Here is a 12,236-nt window from a genome sequence, read left to right on the forward strand (position 1 = left end):
AGTGACAATGATGAGTGTAGAATAACTCATGATCACAAAAATACATACAAAGAAAAGAAACCAAAAATAGGTAAACCAATTCATGATGAGTGTGCTCACATCTTACACAGGAAGTTAGGACATGCAAGCTTTCCTGTAGTACAAAAAATGACTGAACACGCAGAAGGTGTCAAAATAAAAAATTGTGAAAATTATTTGGAATGCTCAGTATGTAAGTCCACCAAACTAAAAACCAGTCCCAGACCAAAAAAATCTAACAGATCAACTAACAGTATTTTTGATTTGGTACACATGGACTTAGTTGGTCCATTAAGTCCCTCAATTACCTATAGAAAACGTTACTTCCTAACAATAGTGGATGACTACAGCCGATATGGTTTTGTTTACACATTAAAGCACAAGGATGAAACATTTCAGAAATTTAAGGAATTCTACAAACGTATAGAAACACAACATAATATCAGAATAAAGCAAATTATGACAGATAGGGGATGTGAGTTCATGTCTAAAGAATTCTCCCAATGGTTAAAGGATAGAGGAATGTTACATTTCACGTCCAATCCTTTTTCTGCATTTCAAAATGGAGTTGCAGAGAGGAAAAATTCCACACTACAAACCATGATTAGGTGCACATTAGAGGATGCTGGTTTAGGCAAACAATTTTGGTCAGAGGCATTACATTATTCGAATTACACTCAAAATAGAACCTGGTCCAGTATTGTGAATAAGACACCATATGAGGTGATGTACAATAGAAAACCCAAATTATCACACATGCACATATTTGGAGTCACTGCAGACGTACACATACCTAAACAATTGAGGAGAAAGGGAGAAAACGTATCCAGGAGATTAAGATTCATGGGATACGAAACTGGAACCAAAGGGTACAGATTTATTGATAGTAATAACAAATTTATAGTATCCAGAACAGCTGTGTTCCATGAACAGGCCAATTGGTCAAAATTGCACCTTAATGAAATATTTCCTAATAAATGTAAAGATACGATATCTTGCGAGGAAGGAACAACAGAAAATCAAAATATTAACAAAAGTAAGAACAAAACCAAAACTTGGACTAATAGTCAGCATAAAATAAAGACAGACACATTAACAAAAAAGGAAGCTAGATATTTGCATGATAACCATAGCAAGCCTGAAAGAACTATTAGAAACAATAGAAACCAAATACCAAATAAATACAAAGATTACATAATGCATATGAATGGAGAACAAATAACACCTAATACATATGAAGAAGTATTGAAACTTCCACATGAAGAAAGAGAAAAATGGGAACTAGCTATGGAAAAAGAGATGGAAAGTTTACAAGGATTAAATGTATTCACACCTGCGATCGCACCTAAGGATAAAACAATTATAGGTACCAGGTGGATTTATAAAATTAAGAACTTAGAAGGAGGCAATACCTTATACAAGGCTAGACTAGTTGCACAAGGCTATGCACAAAAATATCCAGAAGACTATACTGATACATATTCACCCACAGTGAGAACAGAGAGTGTCAAAACAGCCCTTGTAGTAGCATCTGCACTCAATCTGGACGTATTCCAATATGACATACAGACCGCATACTTACATGCAAAATTAGATAAGGAAATATATGTAAGAGCACCACACAGTCAATACACTAATAAGAACGAAATTTGGTTATTAAATAAGAGTCTGTACGGATTAAAGCAATCCGGCAAAAGATGGTACGATTGCTTGGTAAAAGTACTTAAGACCATGGATTTCAACGCCACCACTGCTGATAACTGTTTCTTTGTAAAAAAGAGTAATGATCATATTGAATTTGTATTAATTTACGTGGACGATATTTTATACATTGGAAAGCATAAAGAGAGCAGGGAAATCTTTGTAAATAAGTTAAATGAACACTTCTCACTGAAATCTCTGGGTAAAGTGAATAAATACCTTGGTGTGCAAATTAACAAAACTAAAAGGGGATTCAAACTTACACAGAAAGATAAAATCATCGAACTCCTAAACAAATGTAACTTAAATAATGCTAAAACCTGTGACACCCCTATGCAAACTGATTTCCTTAGAAACACTGATGAATCTTCCCCTGAGTTTAAAGACAACACATTTTACAGATCAGTTATAGGTTCACTCCTTTATATATCTAATTGGACTAGGCCAGATATTGCATTACCTCTCAATCTATTGTCAAGATATGTTAGTAAACCAACCTTGCATCATTGGGAAGCTGTCAAAAGAATTCTAAGATATCTGAAGGGTACATTAGATTTTTGTTTAATGTTGGAACCCAATAATGACAGAGAACCAAAAATTACTTGTTATGCTGATGCAGATTGGGCTGGTGATACATCATGCAGAAAGAGTACTTCTGGTTATGTTTTTCTATTGAATGATTGTCCAGTTTACTGGTATACTGGTAAACAAGAACTAGTAGCCACTTCTACTACAGAAGCGGAATATGTTTGTTTGTCCAAGGCTGCAAATAACCTTGTATGGTTCAATGATCTGATCACTGATGTTTGGAAGAAACCCACCTTACCATTTATTATGCATGAAGACAATAAAGCGGCCATTGAAATATCCAGATCCGATGCAATTGGACAAAGGTCCAGGCATATTGATATAAAGTTTAAGCATGTGAGACAACTGTCTCAAGACGGATTCATTAAAGCAATACATTGCGATACTTCTGAACAATTAGCTGACATATTAACAAAACCCTTACCTTCTAAACAACACAAATATTTAACTTCTAAATTATATGTATTATATTGTCCTGAATCAGAATGTAATTGGTGTTGTGTAACGAACCGGCATTTAGAGGGGGATTTGTCAGATGTAAATGCCTTATTCTCCAATGTGTAAATAATGTATATATGGAACATCAGAGGTTAACTTATTCTTTGGACTTTAATGTATTCATAACTTACCACTCCCATTCCTAGCTCCACCCCTTGTATATATAAGGAGCCACCCTCACCATTCTCGTCGCTTCTACCTTGAATATTCAGTGAATATAGAATGTCTATCATAATTAAAAAGAAATATATTTAAAGCTCTAACTCCTATTATCTTTATTGAGTCTGATCCTGAAAATATTGCAACAGATACATATAATGATCAATCATTTTGATTGATTTTTATGGTAACTGATATGATTAAAATCTACAGCTGTACTGATTTATGTCAAGAGTTTGGGCTGTGAGGGTGCTCCAGTTTTGCATAATGTATGGCAATTTTGGAAAGCCAAATTTACCTTGAAATTACCATATGGGACTCGGCAAGACTTTCTTCCTTGATGGGCTATGCTGGAAAATAAAAGAAAAGCAAATCACCCTATGATTACAACCCCTTTTATAGATTTATCCATATCAGGAATCCTTTTGACCTTCACCTGAACTTTTTACCTTTTTTCTTTCTGTCATAAATATGCCCTGCTCCAAAGGGAACTTAAGGCACAACAAAAGTTTTCCTTCCCTGCTACCATCTCTTTTACATTACCCCACCCTGTTCTGTGGGTGTGGAATTCAGTAAATGAGTGATTTATAGTTGGGTTTGGCTTAACTCGCATATGCCACACATACGCACATACACATGAAAAATAATTAATAAAGCTCTATATGTACTCTAACGTTTAGACTGATACCATCTTGTTAGGAGCTTCACTGCTGAATATCTCTTGGGGTAGGTGGTCTGGAATGTGATAAGAAGCAAGATTCTTGCACTCCACGGTAATTAATTTCTGCAATTCATATAGTCCAAGTTTGGATTATCCTGACTTGTTAAGAAAAGCAGCCTGACAAGACAGGCACTTGTTAGCTCTCTAAAATATATCGTAATTCTTATCATTCCCAGCTGCCATGGACAATAGTGAAGAATGCTTAAAGCAAGATCTTATGGTTCCCCATCATTGCTTTGTATGTAAATGTATACAGGTGACTTTGCATAATTTCCTCAACAATTTTGACAATTCTGTATAAATTATTCAAATTTTTCGATCATGGTGAAGATCAAAGAGGTATAGTATGCCCGGCATTGGTGCAACACCCCTATAGCATTCTATGACATTTTTTTAAAAAGTGTGTCTCATGCGTCTGAAAGTGTCAATCATAATTTTTCAATGCTAAGCTTTTAATTTGTTAATTAAGCAGACTCCACTAAACAATTTTCTATTGCTAATGTTAAACCTGCAGTATTTTTTCTGAAAAACATAGTTCTGACTGCAAAGCTATAAATCCTGTATCCCATATAAATATGCTATGAAATAATTGAAAATGTACAAAGCACAGGAGCCAAACAACAAGGTGAGGCAAGCATTCCCACCAATGGGGAAATGAAGTAACCACAAAATTTGCAAATCTGTATCATTGCAACAAAGCAAGTAAACAAACAAAAAACTTCAGTTTTTCTGTGATACCGAACCATCCACTGCCATCTCCCCTTGTTAAACAGACCTGTTCCTGAAAGGCTGCATGTGGAGACACCACTGAGAATGGCTAATGTCTCATACTGCTTCCAGAGGTCTATTTTGAAATGGTTAGTACTGTTGGAAGAAATATCCATCTAGCTCAGTTCCAAGTGGGGAGAAAGATACTGGAAATATGAAGGCTGACTGGAAAGATGGTTTAATGGTGAAGCAGAACTATCAAGCACATGTGATTCTGAGTAGCTGACAATATGGAGTGGAGAGTGAGGGTTATTTATATCCTCTCTTGGGCCTTGCCCTTGAGCTTTCTGTTCCTGTGGCAAGAGCATGTATTCTATTGGTTGCTGTCAGACTCCCATGGGGCTATGCAGGGGTCATAGTTGATTTTGTAGGTTATCTGAGTCAAGCTTGGTTGACGCTTGGGTTGATGCAATGAAGGGGCTTTGTTGTGCAGTTTCTGTTGTGGCTGAATGGCTTTGCTCTGAAGGATAATCCCATCATCCTGGAGCTGAAGGTTTTTTGTTTGTAGGTAGGCTGACCCAGTCCTTCTCAATGGGCACCAAATATCTGCTGGGGATAGGGAGCTGAAGCTCTGAGTTTCTGTGTTTAGAAACATGTTTCTCCTTTACGGAAAATATAATATTCTGCCTTTTTAATATTTCCTAAAATATTTCATTCTTCTAAGAGGGGTGGGTGCTAACTTTCTACAGAACAATGAGCTAAGACATTCTAACGAATAGAAGCAGGGTGTATTGGTTTTTTTACAACAAAGACAGACATGCAACTTTAACCCAGGATTTGTTTTATCTATGATTCATCTGCTTATCTGAACCTATTCAAAAGAAAACATTTATTTGGAGTTAAAAAGCCAGAATTTGAAACCAAAGTTTAAGACTGGTTATGTTTCTTGGCTTGTTTAACCATGGCTTGTAATTATGTCAAAATCTGGAAATTTAGTTTGACTTTTTGGTGTCTCTTGTTGACATAGTGCATAGTCAATGGAAATGCAAAATGAAATTGGTCAAAGAACACTTTGATTCTATCTAAGGCTATGTAAATTGCATTTTGTACTTTTTGTTCCTGTTTATTTGGCAAATATTAAGATTTAGTGTCTGGATACCAAAATATCAAACCACATATTTGTGCTCACAAAGCACAACAATTACTTATTTTACAGAAGCTAGCAATGTTAAAAAAGGCGGAAGGGGAGAGAAATAACATAAGTTCAAAGCATCTGCAGAGTCTGCCATAAAACTTATATCTTCTTCTCCTCAAATTTGGCAACACCCACTTGCAATGAATCAAAACCATAAGAAGGCAAAGTGAAGTTCAGAAAAGTCCCATGCATACCTGGAACTCCTTATATAACTGGTGCCTTTTATGCACAGATCTGAAAGAAAATAATGCTACTTTAAGAGAGTTGTGGGACTCTCAAAGTAGCACCAACTTTTTCCAGGCTCACATAAATAATAGGCTGCCATCATAAATTACACAGAGGGGCTGGGCATACACAGACTCTAAAGCATTTTAAAAACAATGTGTGTGCCTGTAGCTGCATGTGGGATCATCAAAAAAATTAATATGGTGGCCATGACTGTTCAGTGAAACTGTTTGCTTCATGTCCACATAAAAAGGATCACGTCTCTGATTACATGGCCAAGAATGCCATCTCAACTTTTTTGACCTTTCTGTGGATGGTTATAATAATGAGAAGTTGTTATTGTTTATAAGGTCCTCCTGAATTTGGAAAAGTGTTTTATTTATTTTTCCAGGCTGGTATAATGTTTTTTTTCGGGGGAGTGGGGGGGAGGGATATTATAGGAACTTGGAAATTTACATACAGTCCTAGATTAACACTGATTATGGATTTTTGCTATGTAACAAACTAAAACTATATGTCCTAAATCCTGCTGATTAAATTTCCATTGGGTTATACATGGCTAGGCTAGAATGTGGATGACTTGCCCACCTGAAAGGCCTATTGAAGCAAAGCAAACACACCATACATTCTTAAGCAGCCATAGCTCATTTCACATCCATGCCCATTTACAGTCCACCTAGTCCATGTAGGCTGCAATCCCCCTAAAGTGGTCCTGCCTCTTCAAAATATACCTACATCAAAGCAGTCATGATTTTATTCAAGTTTTTATATGTTTTATTTTTAGGGGGAAAAACAATACTAGGATGTGGAGAAGAGATTTGGACTTGAAAACTCTTGTGGCTTCTATTTGCCTTTAAAGGAAAATCCACATTGGTGTAGCAGGATCCCTTTTTCTTACAAAGAAGCTCTGGGGTGCTGACCTCTAATCTAAATCAGGATTTTGACAAAAGCTAAAGGATAAAGTATTTCTGTAATGGTTGGTTTTAATCAGTGATAGTGCGTGTCTGCTATTTCTTTGAAAAACACAAAATAATTACTAATTCTTTCAATGATGTCATGTCTGTTTTAGCTTGTGTTGAGTCACAAAATGGGATAATGCAATGCTAGTATAACCTGGTAGGAGAGAAAACATGAAAAATATTATTTTGCCCTCCGGTCCATCTGTAAAATGGAGGGAAATCCTAAGCCTTTGTTTTTGAAGATGGGGCATATTTGCCAGAATTGAGACAGTGTTTGATTCTAATTTTATTAATTGAAAAAAAAAAACAGTAATCTATGGCTTATTATCTATACAAATCCAGCAAATTGTGGATTAATCAGTAAACCAAGGCTTAGCATTATATATCCTTATTTGTGCCTGGGTCAAGTGTAGGGCCAGCTGACTTACGAAGAAGAGTTTCCATGTATTACTTCTGCCCCTGAGTTTTTAAAAGTCTTCTCATTCCTCCAGTCTGCAGCAGAGCTAATCTCTCACTCATTGCTCTTCCTGTCCAAGTAGAAGTGCTGTTCTCCTGCTGCACAATATTGAGTCAAAAAATCACATTTCTCTCACAGTGCCTTGCTCTGGGAAGAATGCAAATGTTTTTCTTGAAACATTGGTGGAATATGATTTGAGACAATAGTAGTCAACTGTAGGAGCCCTGTTGCTACTACTTCATGAAGTAGGAGTTGGTGTGTATGTGTAGGGAAATCCACCATAGCAACAAAATAGGGAACCAAGTAGGAGGTTACCATTTTCTTCTTAATGCTTTGCTTTCTGAAAATGAACTCAAGAATTGATAGCTGCTGGTTGGGTTATGACTGCCATTGTTACATTATGGTGAAAATAGTTTTTCAAAAATTTTTTCTCAGTGGAATAAAATAATCAGCGAGTCTCCTAGGTAGTGGCCATAACATGATGATGGTAGATTACAGTAACAATGATGGTGGCTGACCAATAAAATGGGAGTGGCTTAACCAGCAATGGTGCTGGTGCTAAATAAAATGTCCTTGGGTTAGAAAGTGACAGATAGGGAATCAATTGTCCTGAAGCACAGATGTTACTTGGTTCAGGAGAAAATTGCCTAAGTTGGACACTGGTGGAGAAACAGAGTCAAAGAGTAAAAGGAATAAAATCATATGCCTCTTCGACATTATTAAAAGTTTAGATTTCCCATCTGCGCTGCTTCTTTGAGAACAAAATTCCTATGATTCATTAAATCATATTGTGTCTTTCATTATATGAAAATAAAAGCAGAAAATTCATTTGGGAAACTCTAGCAATTCTTGGCATCATTCATGAGCTAATAATTTTTAATACCATTAATAGTAATTTGAATATTGCCAAACATATATTAATAACAACCCAGCAGTTCAGTTCCCATGTACTAATTTTAAAAAGGTGATATAATATTGTAAAAACATTAACTCTTTATCTACGGCTTCCATGTCTAGTTTACAAAAATCTAGAAGACCATTTAAGAGCATCAAAGAGGGGTTATTTGCCTTCTATCTCTTTCACATCGTACAGCAATTATCTGGATTTTTGCCATCCAAATCTGGCAGTGCTACTCTTAGAGCTGCCAGATTTGGATGGCAAAGCAGAAACATCAATGTGGTACTTGGGATACTAATGTCCCTGTAGTTATTTCCCATTAGTTTTCTTTTCCCATTTGATGCTTTACATTTAATACAATATACTGTATACCCTACATTTTGTAATAAGTGCAGTCTTCGCATGCTGTAAGTCAAAATAGAAGTCTTCAGCTTTATCTTTATTTCCAAATCTTTTTCTAACCCCACCCCCCGCCCCCCATCCAAAAAGTGTTGTTTGGAAGCATGTCAACCTACTGGGAAAAAAGGACCAAGACAAGGAGTAGCATATGTAAAAGTTCTGTCAAAGAAGGAGCTAAAGGAAAAGAAGGTCAAATTCATAGTAAATGTCTGCTTTGATTGACTATTGTAAGAATTTTTTTAATGAATGCATAAACCTTGCATTAGCTTTCCAAAGTCCACAAAACTCCAGGAATGCATCATCTCCAAAAGATTGGATACCTTTACCTCATAATATAATTGTCAATAAAAGTATTTAGGAAAATTCATATGAAAACGAATTCATATGAAAACAATTGGACTAGATAATAAGTATTTATGTAAAATAAGAACCAGAAGAGATAGAAAGGTAGACCTGGTATTGTACCCGTGATTTATTCTTAAGAATCTGGCAGCTATGGTTTTTACACCACTGTTACTTGGTGGAGAAAAAGGATAAAACAAAAGAAGAGCAAGGTGGGGCAGGGGGGGGAGGGAGAACAAATTACAGATCCCTGAGAGGAAGGAAGCAAAGTCTTAAGGCAGCGGCAGAGGAGGAGGAAGAAGGGATTTGAGGTAGGGGTGGGAGATGCAGACACGAGTCTATGTGTCTGAGCCACAGAGATGCTTTTGAGCCACCTGGAAGGGCAGCTTCTGAACTGCAGACATCAAAAACCCACCGACGGACGCGCCGTCTCCAGGACAAAAAGCCCTTGCTGTGCGCTGAGTGCAGGTCTTTCCTGTTATCAGGTAAAAAAAGAAAAGAAAAATGAAAGCACACAACCTAGTAGAAGGGGGTGACTAAAGAAAAATAAAAGGGAGAGTGACCTAGAAAAGCCCAAACTTCCCTGTTATTCTTTAAATGATTAAGAATTGAGGATGCAAGATTTTTTTTCCAAATGATGAGGAAATTCCTGACAAAAAGGACTGCAAAGAGGTATTACTAAAAGGAAAAGAAGTTTGAAACTGCAAATAGTGAATCTGGAAAATCTGTTAAATTAGGCAAAAATTTCAAAGAAGAGCCCTGCAAAACTTTATATTCACTGCACTCTACTAACATTATAATATTCACAGATCATACATAAATTAATGTTGGACTTTTAGGTCTTAAAAGGGGGTAAAACAGTAAAAGTAATTAATAGCTACATAAAATTATTATTATTTATCTGTATCTCACCTTTATTATTATTTGCACCAATACCTCAACCTTGTGAACATATGCAACCCCCCTTTCTCCTATTTTCTCTACAAAAACAACCCTGTGAGGTAAGTTGGGCTGAGAGAAAGCAATTGCCCCAAAGTCAGCCAGCTGGCTTTCACGGTGGGACTTGAATTCATGGTCTCCTACTCTCTAGCCAGCTGCCTTAACCACTAGACCAAAGTAGCAGCAAGGGTGAAAATTAACAGAGATGGATTTTGTATAGAAAATTAGAATGAGATACAGTACTCTTTTACTGAAACTGCTATGTAAAACTTTACATAAGTTATTTTATGTATATTTTTGATGTTTTGTTTCTTATTTCCTTTCCTTGTTTCTTTTTTCAGTTCTGTTTAATTAAAGGGAAAAAATAAAGAGAAAGTTTAAATAGTATTATAAGGCAGAATATAAATAATGATCTACACAGAAGATGCATATCTATAGTAATAAAAATCCTATTATTTGGCTGCTGGTGTCTCATATAGCAGGGGTGTCAAACTTGGGACCCATAGCCCAGATGCATCACATACTGGCCATGCCCACCCATTTTAGCAAAGGAGGAAAAAGTTGTGCTACGTCACATGATGACAACGTGACGACGTGAGCTGGACACCCCTGTAATGTAGGGTATATCTGTGTTAAAACTTGTGCACTTGTCTGAGTTTGCAAGTCATCATTATGACAACGTCTCTGATGCAGAATTCTTGCTCATAGCTAAGTTAAAATTAAACTAGGTTAAAGACCTCCTTTTTGAGGAATCTGGCCAGTTTAGAAACATGAAACATAAATAAAAATATATAAAAAGTGCTATTCATTCCTTGAGGTAGCAGAAAATTACACTACCAAAATGTTTGCTGCCTGCACTGTAGCTATAGGTTGTTGACATACAATAGGGTTCATTTGAAGATGTACAGAACATGTTAAGGATAGAGATTGATGAGTTGCTCAGGCTTTATTTCTTTCCCTGTCTCATTAAACATCACCAGGAAAACATTCACCAATCATCCTCCTTAATATGGGCTGGGGCAGGACAGTAGTATTGACAGATGGCTTGACTAGTGGGTTTAGTCATCTGTCAAAACTCTGTCTGGCTGTGCTTTGTATGGGTGTGTTCAAAGGGACCCTGACAATCAGTTGATACCAGGTGAAAATTTCACTCCTTTCAAGCAGAAATATAATGCTCTTTTAGAATAATCCTAAACCTATATATGAAAGCAGCCCAGACAACAGCTGACAGGTGGAAATGGAGCCTGAAAGAGCAGAGACCTCTTTCTCACTATCTCCTGCTCCACTGTGCAGCCCCTTTCCTACTTCACTCCCAGTTCCAGTCTTCAGTCAGATCCAGTTCTTGGAGCTGTGGATTGGCTTAGATATGCAGAGACAGCCTGGTGTAAAAGAAGCAGGTTCTTCCATTGTCCCAAACAGAGTGGCTTTGAAGATAGTGCCCAGGGAGCAAAAGACTGAGCATATCTGCATCAGCCTAAAGTGGTTAATAGGTGCCAGTCTGATTCCACTCTCTAGGCAGTCACATGAGTGTGCCTCCAACAGAATGGTTTCTGAAGCACATGAGATTGTTTCCATGGTAAAACCTGTTCTGATATATGAAAGAGAATGTGGATTTAGCAGCTAGGAGCACCTTTTGGCTTCCTCAGGTATGGGCTAGAGATCAGGTGAAGGCAGTATCATGAGGACAATGCAGAAAAAAGAAGCTGCAAGGATATGCATAGACATTCAATGCAACGGATATTTTATTTATGGGTTTTGGAGGATATAGGAATACAAGCATTGAAAATCTATGGCATGCTTATTTATAGAGTATCTTGATCTTCTCTGCATGCTCCTTTTCAAGCCTATTGTCTCTCTAATGAACTGTCCTTTTTCATGGCTAGCTCCTTCTATTCCAAGGGAAAAGTTCCTATTTTCAATCCACAGATGACTGGATAAATTATTTCCCCCAGTTCCCACAAAGTTATAAAATATCCTTCCTCATTGTCAGTAGAAACTGTTTTAAAGTTTTGGTACTGCAGGAAGCTTTTTCCAGGGTTGTACCATCTGGAAAGGAAGAACTTTAGTTGACCAGATAAATCTATTAGTGTAGAAAACAATTTGCTTGAAAGCTGCTTTCCTAGAGTCTTCCCAAAGCTAGAGTTGATACTCATCAAGTCTGGCCACTTTGGGATACCCCAACTGAAAAGACCTGTGCAAGTTATTTCTAAGACAAGATACACCACTTATAGGAAAGATCTTTTTTTGCAGGGCCCTGGAACAACACACTGCTGATGTATTTCCAGTTATTTATACCAACTTTTAGTGTCCTTGAATAATTAAAAGCATTGATTTTTTTTCAATGTCATCATAAAAGAGCTCTGTTCATTGTAGTTACCGCCATTCATATCAAGAATGTCAGTGCTTGGCCTGATATTTCTCCATTAAAG

The sequence above is a fragment of the Pantherophis guttatus genome, chromosome 4 (genome assembly GCF_059756535.1).
Source record: "Pantherophis guttatus breed Tessera chromosome 4, ASM5975653v1, whole genome shotgun sequence".
Taxonomy (NCBI): domain Eukaryota; kingdom Metazoa; phylum Chordata; class Lepidosauria; order Squamata; family Colubridae; genus Pantherophis; species Pantherophis guttatus.